Below are 14,315 nucleotides of genomic sequence, written 5' to 3'. Positions count from 1 at the left end.
TTCATCATTAAATGCTTACTACAAGGCAGTGTTGCTGATGAAATAGTGCAGGGGCACACCCTCGTGGACAAAATGCTTACAGCACCTGGTATTCCCAGGCGGTCTCCCATCCAAGTACTAACCAGGCCCGACCCTGCTTAGCTTCCGAGATCAGACGAGATCGGGCGTACCCAGGCTGGTATGGCCGTAAGCGAGAAACAATCTCTTGCTACAACATATATAGTCAAAGTGAGTGTGATAAACAGACATTGCATTTTCACCAATTAGATAAGCAGCTTGAACTTTGTGTCACTGAAAAAGTAGAAGAAATTACAAACACTGTTCCCATCACTTTTTAGCACAGGTAGTTGGATAAAATACAAACTTTATTTCCTTTCATCATTTGAACAGGGCAAAGGAGCACAAAGCACACACAAGCTGCATTCAGCAACAATATTCTTGTTTGTCTTATAAATACAAGGCAGATGCTAATTGAAAACACAAGGAAATTTGATCCTATTAAAAAGGCAGGAAGCTGCATTTAGTCAATTCATCATTAAATGCTTACTACAAGGCAGTGTTGCTGATGAAATAGTGCAGGGGCACACCCTCGTGGACAAAATGCTTACAGCACCTGGTATTCCCAGGCGGTCTCCCATCCAAGTACTAACCAGGCCCGACCCTGCTTAGCTTCCGAGATCAGACGAGATCGGGCGTACCCAGGCTGGTATGGCCGTAAGCGAGAAACAATCTCTTGCTACAACATATATAGTCAAAGTGAGTCTGATAAAACAGACATTTAGTCAATTCATCATTAAATGCTTAATACAAGGCAGTGTTGCTGATGAAATAGTGCAAGAGCACACCCTCGTGGACAGAATGCTTACAGCACCTGGTATTCCCAGGCGGTCTCCCATCCAAGTACTAACCAGGCCCGACCCTGCTTAGCTTCCGAGATCAGACGAGATCGGGCGTACCCAGGCTGGTATGGCCGTAAGCGAGAAACAATCTCTTGCTACAACATATATAGTCAAAGTGAGTGTGATAAACAGACATTGCATTTTCACCAATTAGATAAGCAGCTTGAACTTTGTGTCACTGAAAAAGTAGAAGAAATTACAAACACTGTTCCCATCACTTTTTAGCACAGGTAGTTGGATAAAATACAAACTTTATTTCCTTTCATCATTTGAACAGGGCAAAGGAGCACAAAGCACACACAAGCTGCATTCAGCAACAATATTCTTGTTTGTCTTATAAATACAAGGCAGATGCTAATTGAAAACACAAGGAAATTTGATCCTATTAAAAAGGCAGGAAGCTGCATTTAGTCAATTCATCATTAAATGCTTACTACAAGGCAGTGTTGCTGATGAAATAGTGCAGGGGCACACCCTCGTGGACAAAATGCTTACAGCACCTGGTATTCCCAGGCGGTCTCCCATCCAAGTACTAACCAGGCCCGACCCTGCTTAGCTTCCGAGATCAGACGAGATCGGGCGTACCCAGGCTGGTATGGCCGTAAGCGAGAAACAATCTCTTGCTACAACATATATAGTCAAAGTGAGTGTGATAAACAGACATTGCATTTTCACCAATTAGATAAGCAGCTTGAACTTTGTGTCACTGAAAAAGTAGAAGAAATTACAAACACTGTTCCCATCACTTTTTAGCACAGGTAGTTGGATAAAATACAAACTTTATTTCCTTTCATCATTTGAACAGGGCAAAGGAGCACAAAGCACACACAAGCTGCATTCAGCAACAATATTCTTGTTTGTCTTATAAATACAAGGCAGATGCTAATTGAAAACACAAGGAAATTTGATCCTATTAAAAAGGCAGGAAGCTGCATTTAGTCAATTCATCATTAAATGCTTACTACAAGGCAGTGTTGCTGATGAAATAGTGCAGGGGCACACCCTCGTGGACAAAATGCTTACAGCACCTGGTATTCCCAGGCGGTCTCCCATCCAAGTACTAACCAGGCCCGACCCTGCTTAGCTTCCGAGATCAGACGAGATCGGGCGTACCCAGGCTGGTATGGCCGTAAGCGAGAAACAATCTCTTGCTACAACATATATAGTCAAAGTGAGTCTGATAAAACAGACATTTAGTCAATTCATCATTAAATGCTTAATACAAGGCAGTGTTGCTGATGAAATAGTGCAAGAGCACACCCTCGTGGACAAAATGCTTACAGCACCTGGTATTCCCAGGCGGTCTCCCATCCAAGTACTAACCAGGCCCGACCCTGCTTAGCTTCCGAGATCAGACGAGATCGGGCGTACCCAGGCTGGTATGGCCGTAAGCGAGAAACAATCTCTTGCTACAACATGTATAGTCAAAGTGAGTGTGATAAACAGACATTGCATTTTCACCAATTAGATAAGCAGCTTGAACTTTGTGTCACTGAAAAAGTAGAAGAAATTACAAACACTGTTCCCATCACTTTTTAGCACAGGTAGTTGGATAAAATACAAACTTTATTTCCTTTCATCATTTGAACAGGGCAAAGGAGCACAAAGCACACACAAGCTGCATTCAGCAACAATATTCTTGTTTGTCTTATAAATACAAGGCAGATGCTAATTGAAAACACAAGGAAATTTGATCCTTTTAAAAAGGCAGGAAGCTGCATTTAGTCAATTCATCATTAAATGCTTACTACAAGGCAGTGTTGCTGATGAAATAGTGCAGGGGCACACCCTCGTGGACAAAATGCTTACAGCACCTGGTATTCCCAGGCGGTCTCCCATCCAAGTACTAACCAGGCCCGACCCTGCTTAGCTTCCGAGATCAGACGAGATCGGGCGTACCCAGGCTGGTATGGCCGTAAGCGAGAAACAATCTCTTGCTACAACATATATAGTCAAAGTGAGTGTGATAAACAGACATTGCATTTTCACCAATTAGATAAGCAGCTTGAACTTTGTGTCACTGAAAAAGTAGAAGAAATTACAAACACTGTTCCCATCACTTTTTAGCACAGGTAGTTGGATAAAATACAAACTTTATTTCCTTTCATCATTTGAACAGGGCAAAGGAGCACAAAGCACACACAAGCTGCATTCAGCAACAATATTCTTGTTTGTCTTATAAATACAAGGCAGATGCTAATTGAAAACACAAGGAAATTTGATCCTATTAAAAAGGCAGGAAGCTGCATTTAGTCAATTCATCATTAAATGCTTACTACAAGGCAGTGTTGCTGATGAAATAGTGCAGGGGCACACCCTCGTGGACAAAATGCTTACAGCACCTGGTATTCCCAGGCGGTCTCCCATCCAAGTACTAACCAGGCCCGACCCTGCTTAGCTTCCGAGATCAGACGAGATCGGGCGTACCCAGGCTGGTATGGCCGTAAGCGAGAAACAATCTCTTGCTACAACATATATAGTCAAAGTGAGTCTGATAAAACAGACATTTAGTCAATTCATCATTAAATGCTTAATACAAGGCAGTGTTGCTGATGAAATAGTGCAAGAGCACACCCTCGTGGACAAAATGCTTACAGCACCTGGTATTCCCAGGCGGTCTCCAATCCAAGTACTAACCAGGCCCGACCCTGCTTAGCTTCCGAGATCAGACGAGATCGGGCGTACCCAGGCTGGTATGGCCGTAAGCGAGAAACAATCTCTTGCTACAACATATATAGTCAAAGTGAGTGTGATAAACAGACATTGCATTTTCACCAATTAGATAAGCAGCTTGAACTTTGTGTCACTGAAAAAGTAGAAGAAATTACAAACACTGTTCCCATCACTTTTTAGCACAGGTAGTTGGATAAAATACAAACTTTATTTCCTTTCATCATTTGAACAGGGCAAAGGAGCACAAAGCACACACAAGCTGCATTCAGCAACAATATTCTTGTTTGTCTTATAAATACAAGGCAGATGCTAATTGAAAACACAAGGAAATTTGATCCTATTAAAAAGGCAGGAAGCTGCATTTAGTCAATTCATCATTAAATGCTTACTACAAGGCAGTGTTGCTGATGAAATAGTGCAGGGGCACACCCTCGTGGACAAAATGCTTACAGCACCTGGTATTCCCAGGCGGTCTCCCATCCAAGTACTAACCAGGCCCGACCCTGCTTAGCTTCCGAGATCAGACGAGATCGGGCGTACCCAGGCTGGTATGGCCGTAAGCGAGAAACAATCTCTTGCTACAACATATATAGTCAAAGTGAGTCTGATAAAACAGACATTTAGTCAATTCATCATTAAATGCTTAATACAAGGCAGTGTTGCTGATGAAATAGTGCAAGAGCACACCCTCGTGGACAAAATGCTTACAGCACCTGGTATTCCCAGGCGGTCTCCCATCCAAGTACTAACCAGGCCCGACCCTGCTTAGCTTCTGAGATCAGACGAGATCGGGCGTACCCAGGCTGGTATGGCCGTAAGCGAGAAACAATCTCTTGCTACAACATATATAGTCAAAGTGAGTTTGATAAACAGACATTGCATTTTCAACAATTAGATAAGCAGCTTGAACTTTGTGTCACTGAAAAAGTAGAAGAAATTACAAACACTGTTCCCATCACTTTTTAGCACAGGTAGTTGGATAAAATACAAACTTTATTTCCTTTCATCATTTGAACAGGGCAAAGGAGCACAAAGCACACACAAGCTGCATTCAGCAACAATATTCTTGTTTGTCTTATAAATACAAGGCAGATGCTAATTGAAAACACAAGGAAATTTGATCCTATTAAAAAGGCAGGAAGCTGCATTTAGTCAATTCATCATTAAATGCTTACTACAAGGCAGTGTTGCTGATGAAATAGTGCAGGGGCACACCCTCGTGGACAAAATGCTTACAGCACCTGGTATTCCCAGGCGGTCTCCCATCCAAGTACTAACCAGGCCCGACCCTGCTTAGCTTCCGAGATCAGACGAGATCGGGCGTACCCAGGCTGGTATGGCCGTAAGCGAGAAACAATCTCTTGCTACAACATATATAGTCAAAGTGAGTGTGATAAACAGACATTGCATTTTCACCAATTAGATAAGCAGCTTGAACTTTGTGTCACTGAAAAAGTAGAAGAAATTACAAACACTGTTCCCATCACTTTTTAGCACAGGTAGTTGGATAAAATACAAACTTTATTTCCTTTCATCATTTGAACAGGGCAAAGGAGCACAAAGCACACACAAGCTGCATTCAGCAACAATATTCTTGTTTGTCTTATAAATACAAGGCAGATGCTAATTGAAAACACAAGGAAATTTGATCCTATTAAAAAGGCAGGAAGCTGCATTTAGTCAATTCATCATTAAATGCTTACTACAAGGCAGTGTTGCTGATGAAATAGTGCAGGGGCACACCCTCGTGGACAAAATGCTTACAGCACCTGGTATTCCCAGGCGGTCTCCCATCCAAGTACTAACCAGGCCCGACCCTGCTTAGCTTCCGAGATCAGACGAGATCGGGCGTACCCAGGCTGGTATGGCCGTAAGCGAGAAACAATCTCTTGCTACAACATATATAGTCAAAGTGAGTCTGATAAAACAGACATTTAGTCAATTCATCATTAAATGCTTAATACAAGGCAGTGTTGCTGATGAAATAGTGCAAGAGCACACCCTCGTGGACAAAATGCTTACAGCACCTGGTATTCCCAGGCGGTCTCCAATCCAAGTACTAACCAGGCCCGACCCTGCTTAGCTTCCGAGATCAGACGAGATCGGGCGTACCCAGGCTGGTATGGCCGTAAGCGAGAAACAATCTCTTGCTACAACATATATAGTCAAAGTGAGTGTGATAAACAGACATTGCATTTTCACCAATTAGATAAGCAGCTTGAACTTTGTGTCACTGAAAAAGTAGAAGAAATTACAAACACTGTTCCCATCACTTTTTAGCACAGGTAGTTGGATAAAATACAAACTTTATTTCCTTTCATCATTTGAACAGGGCAAAGGAGCACAAAGCACACACAAGCTGCATTCAGCAACAATATTCTTGTTTGTCTTATAAATACAAGGCAGATGCTAATTGAAAACACAAGGAAATTTGATCCTATTAAAAAGGCAGGAAGCTGCATTTAGTCAATTCATCATTAAATGCTTACTACAAGGCAGTGTTGCTGATGAAATAGTGCAGGGGCACACCCTCGTGGACAAAATGCTTACAGCACCTGGTATTCCCAGGCGGTCTCCCATCCAAGTACTAACCAGGCCCGACCCTGCTTAGCTTCCGAGATCAGACGAGATCGGGCGTACCCAGGCTGGTATGGCCGTAAGCGAGAAACAATCTCTTGCTACAACATATATAGTCAAAGTGAGTCTGATAAAACAGACATTTAGTCAATTCATCATTAAATGCTTAATACAAGGCAGTGTTGCTGATGAAATAGTGCAAGAGCACACCCTCGTGGACAAAATGCTTACAGCACCTGGTATTCCCAGGCGGTCTCCCATCCAAGTACTAACCAGGCCCGACCCTGCTTAGCTTCTGAGATCAGACGAGATCGGGCGTACCCAGGCTGGTATGGCCGTAAGCGAGAAACAATCTCTTGCTACAACATATATAGTCAAAGTGAGTTTGATAAACAGACATTGCATTTTCAACAATTAGATAAGCAGCTTGAACTTTGTGTCACTGAAAAAGTAGAAGAAATTACAAACACTGTTCCCATCACTTTTTAGCACAGGTAGTTGGATAAAATACAAACTTTATTTCCTTTCATCATTTGAACAGGGCAAAGGAGCACAAAGCACACACAAGCTGCATTCAGCAACAATATTCTTGTTTGTCTTATAAATACAAGGCAGATGCTAATTGAAAACACAAGGAAATTTGATCCTATTAAAAAGGCAGGAAGCTGCATTTAGTCAATTCATCATTAAATGCTTACTACAAGGCAGTGTTGCTGATGAAATAGTGCAGGGGCACACCCTCGTGGACAAAATGCTTACAGCACCTGGTATTCCCAGGCGGTCTCCCATCCAAGTACTAACCAGGCCCGACCCTGCTTAGCTTCCGAGATCAGACGAGATCGGGCGTACCCAGGCTGGTATGGCCGTAAGCGAGAAACAATCTCTTGCTACAACATATATAGTCAAAGTGAGTGTGATAAACAGACATTGCATTTTCACCAATTAGATAAGCAGCTTGAACTTTGTGTCACTGAAAAAGTAGAAGAAATTACAAACACTGTTCCCATCACTTTTTAGCACAGGTAGTTGGATAAAATACAAACTTTATTTCCTTTCATCATTTGAACAGGGCAAAGGAGCACAAAGCACACACAAGCTGCATTCAGCAACAATATTCTTGTTTGTCTTATAAATACAAGGCAGATGCTAATTGAAAACACAAGGAAATTTGATCCTATTAAAAAGGCAGGAAGCTGCATTTAGTCAATTCATCATTAAATGCTTACTACAAGGCAGTGTTGCTGATGAAATAGTGCAGGGGCACACCCTCGTGGACAAAATGCTTACAGCACCTGGTATTCCCAGGCGGTCTCCCATCCAAGTACTAACCAGGCCCGACCCTGCTTAGCTTCCGAGATCAGACGAGATCGGGCGTACCCAGGCTGGTATGGCCGTAAGCGAGAAACAATCTCTTGCTACAACATATATAGTCAAAGTGAGTTTGATAAACAGACATTGCATTTTCAACAATTAGATAAGCAGCTTGAACTTTGTGTCACTGAAAAAGTAGAAGAAATTACAAACACTGTTCCCATCACTTTTTAGCACAGGTAGTTGGATAAAATACAAACTTTATTTCCTTTCATCATTTGAACAGGGCAAAGGAGCACAAAGCACACACAAGCTGCATTCAGCAACAATATTCTTGTTTGTCTTATAAATACAAGGCAGATGCTAATTGAAAACACAAGGAAATTTGATCCTATTAAAAAGGCAGGAAGCTGCATTTAGTCAATTCATCATTAAATGCTTACTACAAGGCAGTGTTGCTGATGAAATAGTGCAGGGGCACACCCTCGTGGACAAAATGCTTACAGCACCTGGTATTCCCAGGCGGTCTCCCATCCAAGTACTAACCAGGCCCGACCCTGCTTAGCTTCCGAGATCAGACGAGATCGGGCGTACCCAGGCTGGTATGGCCGTAAGCGAGAAACAATCTCTTGCTACAACATATATAGTCAAAGTGAGTCTGATAAAACAGACATTTAGTCAATTCATCATTAAATGCTTAATACAAGGCAGTGTTGCTGATGAAATAGTGCAAGAGCACACCCTCGTGGACAAAATGCTTACAGCACCTGGTATTCCCAGGCGGTCTCCCATCCAAGTACTAACCAGGCCCGACCCTGCTTAGCTTCCGAGATCAGACGAGATCGGGCGTACCCAGGCTGGTATGGCCGTAAGCGAGAAACAATCTCTTGCTACAACATATATAGTCAAAGTGAGTCTGATAAAACAGACATTTAGTCAATTCATCATTAAATGCTTAATACAAGGCAGTGTTGCTGATGAAATAGTGCAAGAGCACACCCTCGTGGACAAAATGCTTACAGCACCTGGTATTCCCAGGCGGTCTCCCATCCAAGTACTAACCAGGCCCGACCCTGCTTAGCTTCCGAGATCAGACGAGATCGGGCGTACCCAGGCTGGTATGGCCGTAAGCGAGAAACAATCTCTTGCTACAACATATATAGTCAAAGTGAGTGTGATAAACAGACATTGCATTTTCACCAATTAGATAAGCAGCTTGAACTTTGTGTCACTGAAAAAGTAGAAGAAATTACAAACACTGTTCCCATCACTTTTTAGCACAGGTAGTTGGATAAAATACAAACTTTATTTCCTTTCATCATTTGAACAGGGCAAAGGAGCACAAAGCACACACAAGCTGCATTCAGCAACAATATTCTTGTTTGTCTTATAAATACAAGGCAGATGCTAATTGAAAACACAAGGAAATTTGATCCTTTTAAAAAGGCAGGAAGCTGCATTTAGTCAATTCATCATTAAATGCTTACTACAAGGCAGTGTTGCTGATGAAATAGTGCAGGGGCACACCCTCGTGGACAAAATGCTTACAGCACCTGGTATTCCCAGGCGGTCTCCCATCCAAGTACTAACCAGGCCCGACCCTGCTTAGCTTCCAGAGATCAGACGAGATCGGGCGTACCCAGGCTGGTATGGCCGTAAGCGAGAAACAATCTCTTGCTACAACATATATAGTCAAAGTGAGTGTGATAAACAGACATTGCATTTTCACCAATTAGATAAGCAGCTTGAACTTTGTGTCACTGAAAAAGTAGAAGAAATTACAAACACTGTTCCCATCACTTTTTAGCACAGGTAGTTGGATAAAATACAAACTTTATTTCCTTTCATCATTTGAACAGGGCAAAGGAGCACAAAGCACACACAAGCTGCATTCAGCAACAATATTCTTGTTTGTCTTATAAATACAAGGCAGATGCTAATTGAAAACACAAGGAAATTTGATCCTATTAAAAAGGCAGGAAGCTGCATTTAGTCAATTCATCATTAAATGCTTACTACAAGGCAGTGTTGCTGATGAAATAGTGCAGGGGCACACCCTCGTGGACAAAATGCTTACAGCACCTGGTATTCCCAGGCGGTCTCCCATCCAAGTACTAACCAGGCCCGACCCTGCTTAGCTTCCGAGATCAGACGAGATCGGGCGTACCCAGGCTGGTATGGCCGTAAGCGAGAAACAATCTCTTGCTACAACATATATAGTCAAAGTGAGTGTGATAAACAGACATTGCATTTTCACCAATTAGATAAGCAGCTTGAACTTTGTGTCACTGAAAAAGTAGAAGAAATTACAAACACTGTTCCCATCACTTTTTAGCACAGGTAGTTGGATAAAATACAAACTTTATTTCCTTTCATCATTTGAACAGGGCAAAGGAGCACAAAGCACACACAAGCTGCATTCAGCAACAATATTCTTGTTTGTCTTATAAATACAAGGCAGATGCTAATTGAAAACACAAGGAAATTTGATCCTATTAAAAAGGCAGGAAGCTGCATTTAGTCAATTCATCATTAAATGCTTACTACAAGGCAGTGTTGCTGATGAAATAGTGCAGGGGCACACCCTCGTGGACAAAATGCTTACAGCAACTGGTATTCCCAGGCGGTCTCCCATCCAAGTACTAACCAGGCCCGACCCTGCTTAGCTTCCGAGATCAGACGAGATCGGGCGTACCCAGGCTGGTATGGCCGTAAGCGAGAAACAATCTCTTGCTACAACATATATAGTCAAAGTGAGTCTGATAAAACAGACATTTAGTCAATTCATCATTAAATGCTTAATACAAGGCAGTGTTGCTGATGAAATAGTGCAAGAGCACACCCTCGTGGACAAAATGCTTACAGCACCTGGTATTCCCAGGCGGTCTCCCATCCAAGTACTAACCAGGCCCGACCCTGCTTAGCTTCCGAGATCAGACGAGATCGGGCGTACCCAGGCTGGTATGGCCGTAAGCGAGAAACAATCTCTTGCTACAACATATATAGTCAAAGTGAGTGTGATAAACAGACATTGCATTTTCACCAATTAGATAAGCAGCTTGAACTTTGTGTCACTGAAAAAGTAGAAGAAATTACAAACACTGTTCCCATCACTTTTTAGCACAGGTAGTTGGATAAAATACAAACATTATTTCCTTTCATCATTTGAACAGGGCAAAGGAGCACAAAGCACACACAAGCTGCATTCAGCAACAATATTCTTGTTTGTCTTATAAATACAAGGCAGATGCTAATTGAAAACACAAGGAAATTTGATCCTATTAAAAAGGCAGGAAGCTGCATTTAGTCAATTCATCATTAAATGCTTACTACAAGGCAGTGTTGCTGATGAAATAGTGCAGGGGCACACCCTCGTGGACAAAATGCTTACAGCACCTGGTATTCCCAGGCGGTCTCCCATCCAAGTACTAACCAGGCCCGACCCTGCTTAGCTTCTGAGATCAGACGAGATCGGGCGTACCCAGGCTGGTATGGCCGTAAGCGAGAAACAATCTCTTGCTACAACATATATAGTCAAAGTGAGTTTGATAAACAGACATTGCATTTTCAACAATTAGATAAGCAGCTTGAACTTTGTGTCACTGAAAAAGTAGAAGAAATTACAAACACTGTTCCCATCACTTTTTAGCACAGGTAGTTGGATAAAATACAAACTTTATTTCCTTTCATCATTTGAACAGGGCAAAGGAGCACAAAGCACACACAAGCTGCATTCAGCAACAATATTCTTGTTTGTCTTATAAATACAAGGCAGATGCTAATTGAAAACACAAGGAAATTTGATCCTATTGAAAAGGCAGGAAGCTGCATTTAGTCAATTCATCATTAAATGCTTACTACAAGGCAGTGTTGCTGATGAAATAGTGCAGGGGCACACCCTCGTGGACAAAATGCTTACAGCACCTGGTATTCCCAGGCGGTCTCCCATCCAAGTACTAACCAGGCCCGACCCTGCTTACCTTCCGAGATCAGACGAGATCGGGCGTACCCAGGCTGGTATGGCCGTAAGCGAGAAACAATCTCTTGCTACAACATATATAGTCAAAGTGAGTTTGATAAACAGACATTGCATTTTCAACAATTAGATAAGCAGCTTGAACTTTGTGTCACTGAAAAAGTAGAAGAAATTACAAACACTGTTCCCATCACTTTTTAGCACAGGTAGTTGGATAAAATACAAACTTTATTTCCTTTCATCATTTGAACAGGGCAAAGGAGCACAAAGCACACACAAGCTGCATTCAGCAACAATATTCTTGTTTGTCTTATAAATACAAGGCAGATGCTAATTGAAAACACAAGGAAATTTGATCCTATTAAAAAGGCAGGAAGCTGCATTTAGTCAATTCATCATTAAATGCTTACTACAAGGCAGTGTTGCTGATGAAATAGTGCAGGGGCACACCCTCGTGGACAAAATGCTTACAGCACCTGGTATTCCCAGGCGGTCTCCCATCCAAGTACTAACCAGGCCCGACCCTGCTTAGCTTCCAGAGATCAGACGAGATCGGGCGTACCCAGGCTGGTATGGCCGTAAGCGAGAAACAATCTCTTGCTACAACATATATAGTCAAAGTGAGTGTGATAAACAGACATTGCATTTTCACCAATTAGATAAGCAGCTTGAACTTTGTGTCACTGAAAAAGTAGAAGAAATTACAAACACTGTTCCCATCACTTTTTAGCACAGGTAGTTGGATAAAATACAAACTTTATTTCCTTTCATCATTTGAACAGGGCAAAGGAGCACAAAGCACACACAAGCTGCATTCAGCAACAATATTCTTGTTTGTCTTATAAATACAAGGCAGATGCTAATTGAAAACACAAGGAAATTTGATCCTATTAAAAAGGCAGGAAGCTGCATTTAGTCAATTCATCATTAAATGCTTACTACAAGGCAGTGTTGCTGATGAAATAGTGCAGGGGCACACCCTCGTGGACAAAATGCTTACAGCACCTGGTATTCCCAGGCGGTCTCCCATCCAAGTACTAACCAGGCCCGACCCTGCTTAGCTTCCGAGATCAGACGAGATCGGGCGTACCCAGGCTGGTATGGCCGTAAGCGAGAAACAATCTCTTGCTACAACATATATAGTCAAAGTGAGTGTGATAAACAGACATTGCATTTTCACCAATTAGATAAGCAGCTTGAACTTTGTGTCACTGAAAAAGTAGAAGAAATTACAAACACTGTTCCCATCACTTTTTAGCACAGGTAGTTGGATAAAATACAAACTTTATTTCCTTTCATCATTTGAACAGGGCAAAGGAGCACAAAGCACACACAAGCTGCATTCAGCAACAATATTCTTGTTTGTCTTATAAATACAAGGCAGATGCTAATTGAAAACACAAGGAAATTTGATCCTATTAAAAAGGCAGGAAGCTGCATTTAGTCAATTCATCATTAAATGCTTACTACAAGGCAGTGTTGCTGATGAAATAGTGCAGGGGCACACCCTCGTGGACAAAATGCTTACAGCAACTGGTATTCCCAGGCGGTCTCCCATCCAAGTACTAACCAGGCCCGACCCTGCTTAGCTTCCGAGATCAGACGAGATCGGGCGTACCCAGGCTGGTATGGCCGTAAGCGAGAAACAATCTCTTGCTACAACATATATAGTCAAAGTGAGTCTGATAAAACAGACATTTAGTCAATTCATCATTAAATGCTTAATACAAGGCAGTGTTGCTGATGAAATAGTGCAAGAGCACACCCTCGTGGACAAAATGCTTACAGCACCTGGTATTCCCAGGCGGTCTCCCATCCAAGTACTAACCAGGCCCGACCCTGCTTAGCTTCCGAGATCAGACGAGATCGGGCGTACCCAGGCTGGTATGGCCGTAAGCGAGAAACAATCTCTTGCTACAACATATATAGTCAAAGTGAGTGTGATAAACAGACATTGCATTTTCACCAATTAGATAAGCAGCTTGAACTTTGTGTCACTGAAAAAGTAGAAGAAATTACAAACACTGTTCCCATCACTTTTTAGCACAGGTAGTTGGATAAAATACAAACATTATTTCCTTTCATCATTTGAACAGGGCAAAGGAGCACAAAGCACACACAAGCTGCATTCAGCAACAATATTCTTGTTTGTCTTATAAATACAAGGCAGATGCTAATTGAAAACACAAGGAAATTTGATCCTATTAAAAAGGCAGGAAGCTGCATTTAGTCAATTCATCATTAAATGCTTACTACAAGGCAGTGTTGCTGATGAAATAGTGCAGGGGCACACCCTCGTGGACAAAATGCTTACAGCACCTGGTATTCCCAGGCGGTCTCCCATCCAAGTACTAACCAGGCCCGACCCTGCTTAGCTTCTGAGATCAGACGAGATTGGGCGTACCCAGGCTGGTATGGCCGTAAGCGAGAAACAATCTCTTGCTACAACATATATAGTCAAAGTGAGTTTGATAAACAGACATTGCATTTTCAACAATTAGATAAGCAGCTTGAACTTTGTGTCACTGAAAAAGTAGAAGAAATTACAAACACTGTTCCCATCACTTTTTAGCACAGGTAGTTGGATAAAATACAAACTTTATTTCCTTTCATCATTTGAACAGGGCAAAGGAGCACAAAGCACACACAAGCTGCATTCAGCAACAATATTCTTGTTTGTCTTATAAATACAAGGCAGATGCTAATTGAAAACACAAGGAAATTTGATCCTATTGAAAAGGCAGGAAGCTGCATTTAGTCAATTCATCATTAAATGCTTACTACAAGGCAGTGTTGCTGATGAAATAGTGCAGGGGCACACCCTCGTGGACAAAATGCTTACAGCACCTGGTATTCCCAGGCGGTCTCCCATCCAAGTA

The 14,315-nt window shown here is 42.2% G+C and overlaps 33 non-coding genes across 33 annotated transcripts in view; all 33 read right to left on the bottom strand.

Annotated features, from left to right (window-relative positions):
- Positions 1-73: 73 nt before the first annotated feature.
- On the bottom strand, positions 74-192 carry LOC145885208 (5S ribosomal RNA). The gene has a single exon (XR_014396789.1). It is a non-coding gene; the product is annotated as a 5S ribosomal RNA (ribosomal RNA).
- A 409-nt stretch (positions 193-601) lies between these two features.
- On the bottom strand, positions 602-720 carry LOC145885197 (5S ribosomal RNA). Its single transcript, XR_014396777.1, has one exon. It is a non-coding gene; the product is annotated as a 5S ribosomal RNA (ribosomal RNA).
- A 139-nt stretch (positions 721-859) lies between these two features.
- Positions 860-978, bottom strand: LOC145885186 (5S ribosomal RNA). Its single transcript, XR_014396766.1, has one exon. It is a non-coding gene; the product is annotated as a 5S ribosomal RNA (ribosomal RNA).
- A 409-nt stretch (positions 979-1,387) lies between these two features.
- LOC145885175 (5S ribosomal RNA) lies at positions 1,388-1,506 on the bottom strand. The gene has a single exon (XR_014396755.1). It is a non-coding gene; the product is annotated as a 5S ribosomal RNA (ribosomal RNA).
- Positions 1,507-1,915: 409 nt separating this feature from the next.
- LOC145885164 (5S ribosomal RNA) lies at positions 1,916-2,034 on the bottom strand. Its single transcript, XR_014396744.1, has one exon. It is a non-coding gene; the product is annotated as a 5S ribosomal RNA (ribosomal RNA).
- A 139-nt stretch (positions 2,035-2,173) lies between these two features.
- On the bottom strand, positions 2,174-2,292 carry LOC145885153 (5S ribosomal RNA). Its single transcript, XR_014396733.1, has one exon. It is a non-coding gene; the product is annotated as a 5S ribosomal RNA (ribosomal RNA).
- A 409-nt stretch (positions 2,293-2,701) lies between these two features.
- On the bottom strand, positions 2,702-2,820 carry LOC145885141 (5S ribosomal RNA). Its single transcript, XR_014396721.1, has one exon. It is a non-coding gene; the product is annotated as a 5S ribosomal RNA (ribosomal RNA).
- A 409-nt stretch (positions 2,821-3,229) lies between these two features.
- LOC145885130 (5S ribosomal RNA) lies at positions 3,230-3,348 on the bottom strand. The gene has a single exon (XR_014396710.1). It is a non-coding gene; the product is annotated as a 5S ribosomal RNA (ribosomal RNA).
- A 139-nt stretch (positions 3,349-3,487) lies between these two features.
- On the bottom strand, positions 3,488-3,606 carry LOC145886688 (5S ribosomal RNA). Its single transcript, XR_014398273.1, has one exon. It is a non-coding gene; the product is annotated as a 5S ribosomal RNA (ribosomal RNA).
- A 409-nt stretch (positions 3,607-4,015) lies between these two features.
- LOC145885119 (5S ribosomal RNA) lies at positions 4,016-4,134 on the bottom strand. Its single transcript, XR_014396699.1, has one exon. It is a non-coding gene; the product is annotated as a 5S ribosomal RNA (ribosomal RNA).
- A 139-nt stretch (positions 4,135-4,273) lies between these two features.
- Positions 4,274-4,392, bottom strand: LOC145885408 (5S ribosomal RNA). The gene has a single exon (XR_014396989.1). It is a non-coding gene; the product is annotated as a 5S ribosomal RNA (ribosomal RNA).
- A 409-nt stretch (positions 4,393-4,801) lies between these two features.
- On the bottom strand, positions 4,802-4,920 carry LOC145885108 (5S ribosomal RNA). Its single transcript, XR_014396688.1, has one exon. It is a non-coding gene; the product is annotated as a 5S ribosomal RNA (ribosomal RNA).
- A 409-nt stretch (positions 4,921-5,329) lies between these two features.
- LOC145885097 (5S ribosomal RNA) lies at positions 5,330-5,448 on the bottom strand. Its single transcript, XR_014396677.1, has one exon. It is a non-coding gene; the product is annotated as a 5S ribosomal RNA (ribosomal RNA).
- Positions 5,449-5,587: 139 nt separating this feature from the next.
- On the bottom strand, positions 5,588-5,706 carry LOC145886686 (5S ribosomal RNA). The gene has a single exon (XR_014398271.1). It is a non-coding gene; the product is annotated as a 5S ribosomal RNA (ribosomal RNA).
- A 409-nt stretch (positions 5,707-6,115) lies between these two features.
- Positions 6,116-6,234, bottom strand: LOC145885086 (5S ribosomal RNA). Its single transcript, XR_014396666.1, has one exon. It is a non-coding gene; the product is annotated as a 5S ribosomal RNA (ribosomal RNA).
- Positions 6,235-6,373: 139 nt separating this feature from the next.
- On the bottom strand, positions 6,374-6,492 carry LOC145885407 (5S ribosomal RNA). Its single transcript, XR_014396988.1, has one exon. It is a non-coding gene; the product is annotated as a 5S ribosomal RNA (ribosomal RNA).
- Positions 6,493-6,901: 409 nt separating this feature from the next.
- Positions 6,902-7,020, bottom strand: LOC145885075 (5S ribosomal RNA). Its single transcript, XR_014396655.1, has one exon. It is a non-coding gene; the product is annotated as a 5S ribosomal RNA (ribosomal RNA).
- A 409-nt stretch (positions 7,021-7,429) lies between these two features.
- LOC145885064 (5S ribosomal RNA) lies at positions 7,430-7,548 on the bottom strand. Its single transcript, XR_014396644.1, has one exon. It is a non-coding gene; the product is annotated as a 5S ribosomal RNA (ribosomal RNA).
- A 409-nt stretch (positions 7,549-7,957) lies between these two features.
- Positions 7,958-8,076, bottom strand: LOC145885053 (5S ribosomal RNA). The gene has a single exon (XR_014396633.1). It is a non-coding gene; the product is annotated as a 5S ribosomal RNA (ribosomal RNA).
- Positions 8,077-8,215: 139 nt separating this feature from the next.
- On the bottom strand, positions 8,216-8,334 carry LOC145885045 (5S ribosomal RNA). Its single transcript, XR_014396625.1, has one exon. It is a non-coding gene; the product is annotated as a 5S ribosomal RNA (ribosomal RNA).
- Positions 8,335-8,473: 139 nt separating this feature from the next.
- Positions 8,474-8,592, bottom strand: LOC145885033 (5S ribosomal RNA). The gene has a single exon (XR_014396613.1). It is a non-coding gene; the product is annotated as a 5S ribosomal RNA (ribosomal RNA).
- A 409-nt stretch (positions 8,593-9,001) lies between these two features.
- Positions 9,002-9,121, bottom strand: LOC145851370 (5S ribosomal RNA). The gene has a single exon (XR_014373221.1). It is a non-coding gene; the product is annotated as a 5S ribosomal RNA (ribosomal RNA).
- Positions 9,122-9,530: 409 nt separating this feature from the next.
- LOC145885022 (5S ribosomal RNA) lies at positions 9,531-9,649 on the bottom strand. The gene has a single exon (XR_014396602.1). It is a non-coding gene; the product is annotated as a 5S ribosomal RNA (ribosomal RNA).
- Positions 9,650-10,058: 409 nt separating this feature from the next.
- LOC145886445 (5S ribosomal RNA) lies at positions 10,059-10,177 on the bottom strand. The gene has a single exon (XR_014398030.1). It is a non-coding gene; the product is annotated as a 5S ribosomal RNA (ribosomal RNA).
- A 139-nt stretch (positions 10,178-10,316) lies between these two features.
- Positions 10,317-10,435, bottom strand: LOC145885011 (5S ribosomal RNA). Its single transcript, XR_014396591.1, has one exon. It is a non-coding gene; the product is annotated as a 5S ribosomal RNA (ribosomal RNA).
- Positions 10,436-10,844: 409 nt separating this feature from the next.
- Positions 10,845-10,963, bottom strand: LOC145885406 (5S ribosomal RNA). The gene has a single exon (XR_014396987.1). It is a non-coding gene; the product is annotated as a 5S ribosomal RNA (ribosomal RNA).
- Positions 10,964-11,372: 409 nt separating this feature from the next.
- LOC145882648 (5S ribosomal RNA) lies at positions 11,373-11,491 on the bottom strand. The gene has a single exon (XR_014394216.1). It is a non-coding gene; the product is annotated as a 5S ribosomal RNA (ribosomal RNA).
- A 409-nt stretch (positions 11,492-11,900) lies between these two features.
- LOC145851369 (5S ribosomal RNA) lies at positions 11,901-12,020 on the bottom strand. The gene has a single exon (XR_014373220.1). It is a non-coding gene; the product is annotated as a 5S ribosomal RNA (ribosomal RNA).
- A 409-nt stretch (positions 12,021-12,429) lies between these two features.
- On the bottom strand, positions 12,430-12,548 carry LOC145885000 (5S ribosomal RNA). Its single transcript, XR_014396580.1, has one exon. It is a non-coding gene; the product is annotated as a 5S ribosomal RNA (ribosomal RNA).
- Positions 12,549-12,957: 409 nt separating this feature from the next.
- LOC145886444 (5S ribosomal RNA) lies at positions 12,958-13,076 on the bottom strand. The gene has a single exon (XR_014398029.1). It is a non-coding gene; the product is annotated as a 5S ribosomal RNA (ribosomal RNA).
- A 139-nt stretch (positions 13,077-13,215) lies between these two features.
- On the bottom strand, positions 13,216-13,334 carry LOC145884989 (5S ribosomal RNA). The gene has a single exon (XR_014396569.1). It is a non-coding gene; the product is annotated as a 5S ribosomal RNA (ribosomal RNA).
- Positions 13,335-13,743: 409 nt separating this feature from the next.
- Positions 13,744-13,862, bottom strand: LOC145851750 (5S ribosomal RNA). The gene has a single exon (XR_014373602.1). It is a non-coding gene; the product is annotated as a 5S ribosomal RNA (ribosomal RNA).
- Positions 13,863-14,271: 409 nt separating this feature from the next.
- The window catches only part of LOC145882647 (5S ribosomal RNA), a 119-nt gene continuing 75 nt past the window's right edge, over positions 14,272-14,315 (bottom strand). The window contains exon 1 of the ribosomal RNA XR_014394215.1: positions 14,272-14,315. This exon is cut by the window's right edge and continues 75 nt beyond it. This is a non-coding gene — a ribosomal RNA (5S ribosomal RNA).

Source organism: Salmo salar, chromosome 08, assembly GCF_965601325.2.
Source record: "Salmo salar chromosome 08, fSalSal1, whole genome shotgun sequence".
Taxonomy (NCBI): Eukaryota; Metazoa; Chordata; class Actinopteri; order Salmoniformes; family Salmonidae; genus Salmo; species Salmo salar.
The sequence above is the reverse complement of the archived record's forward strand: the minus strand, read 5'-3'. Positions and strand labels throughout refer to the sequence as shown.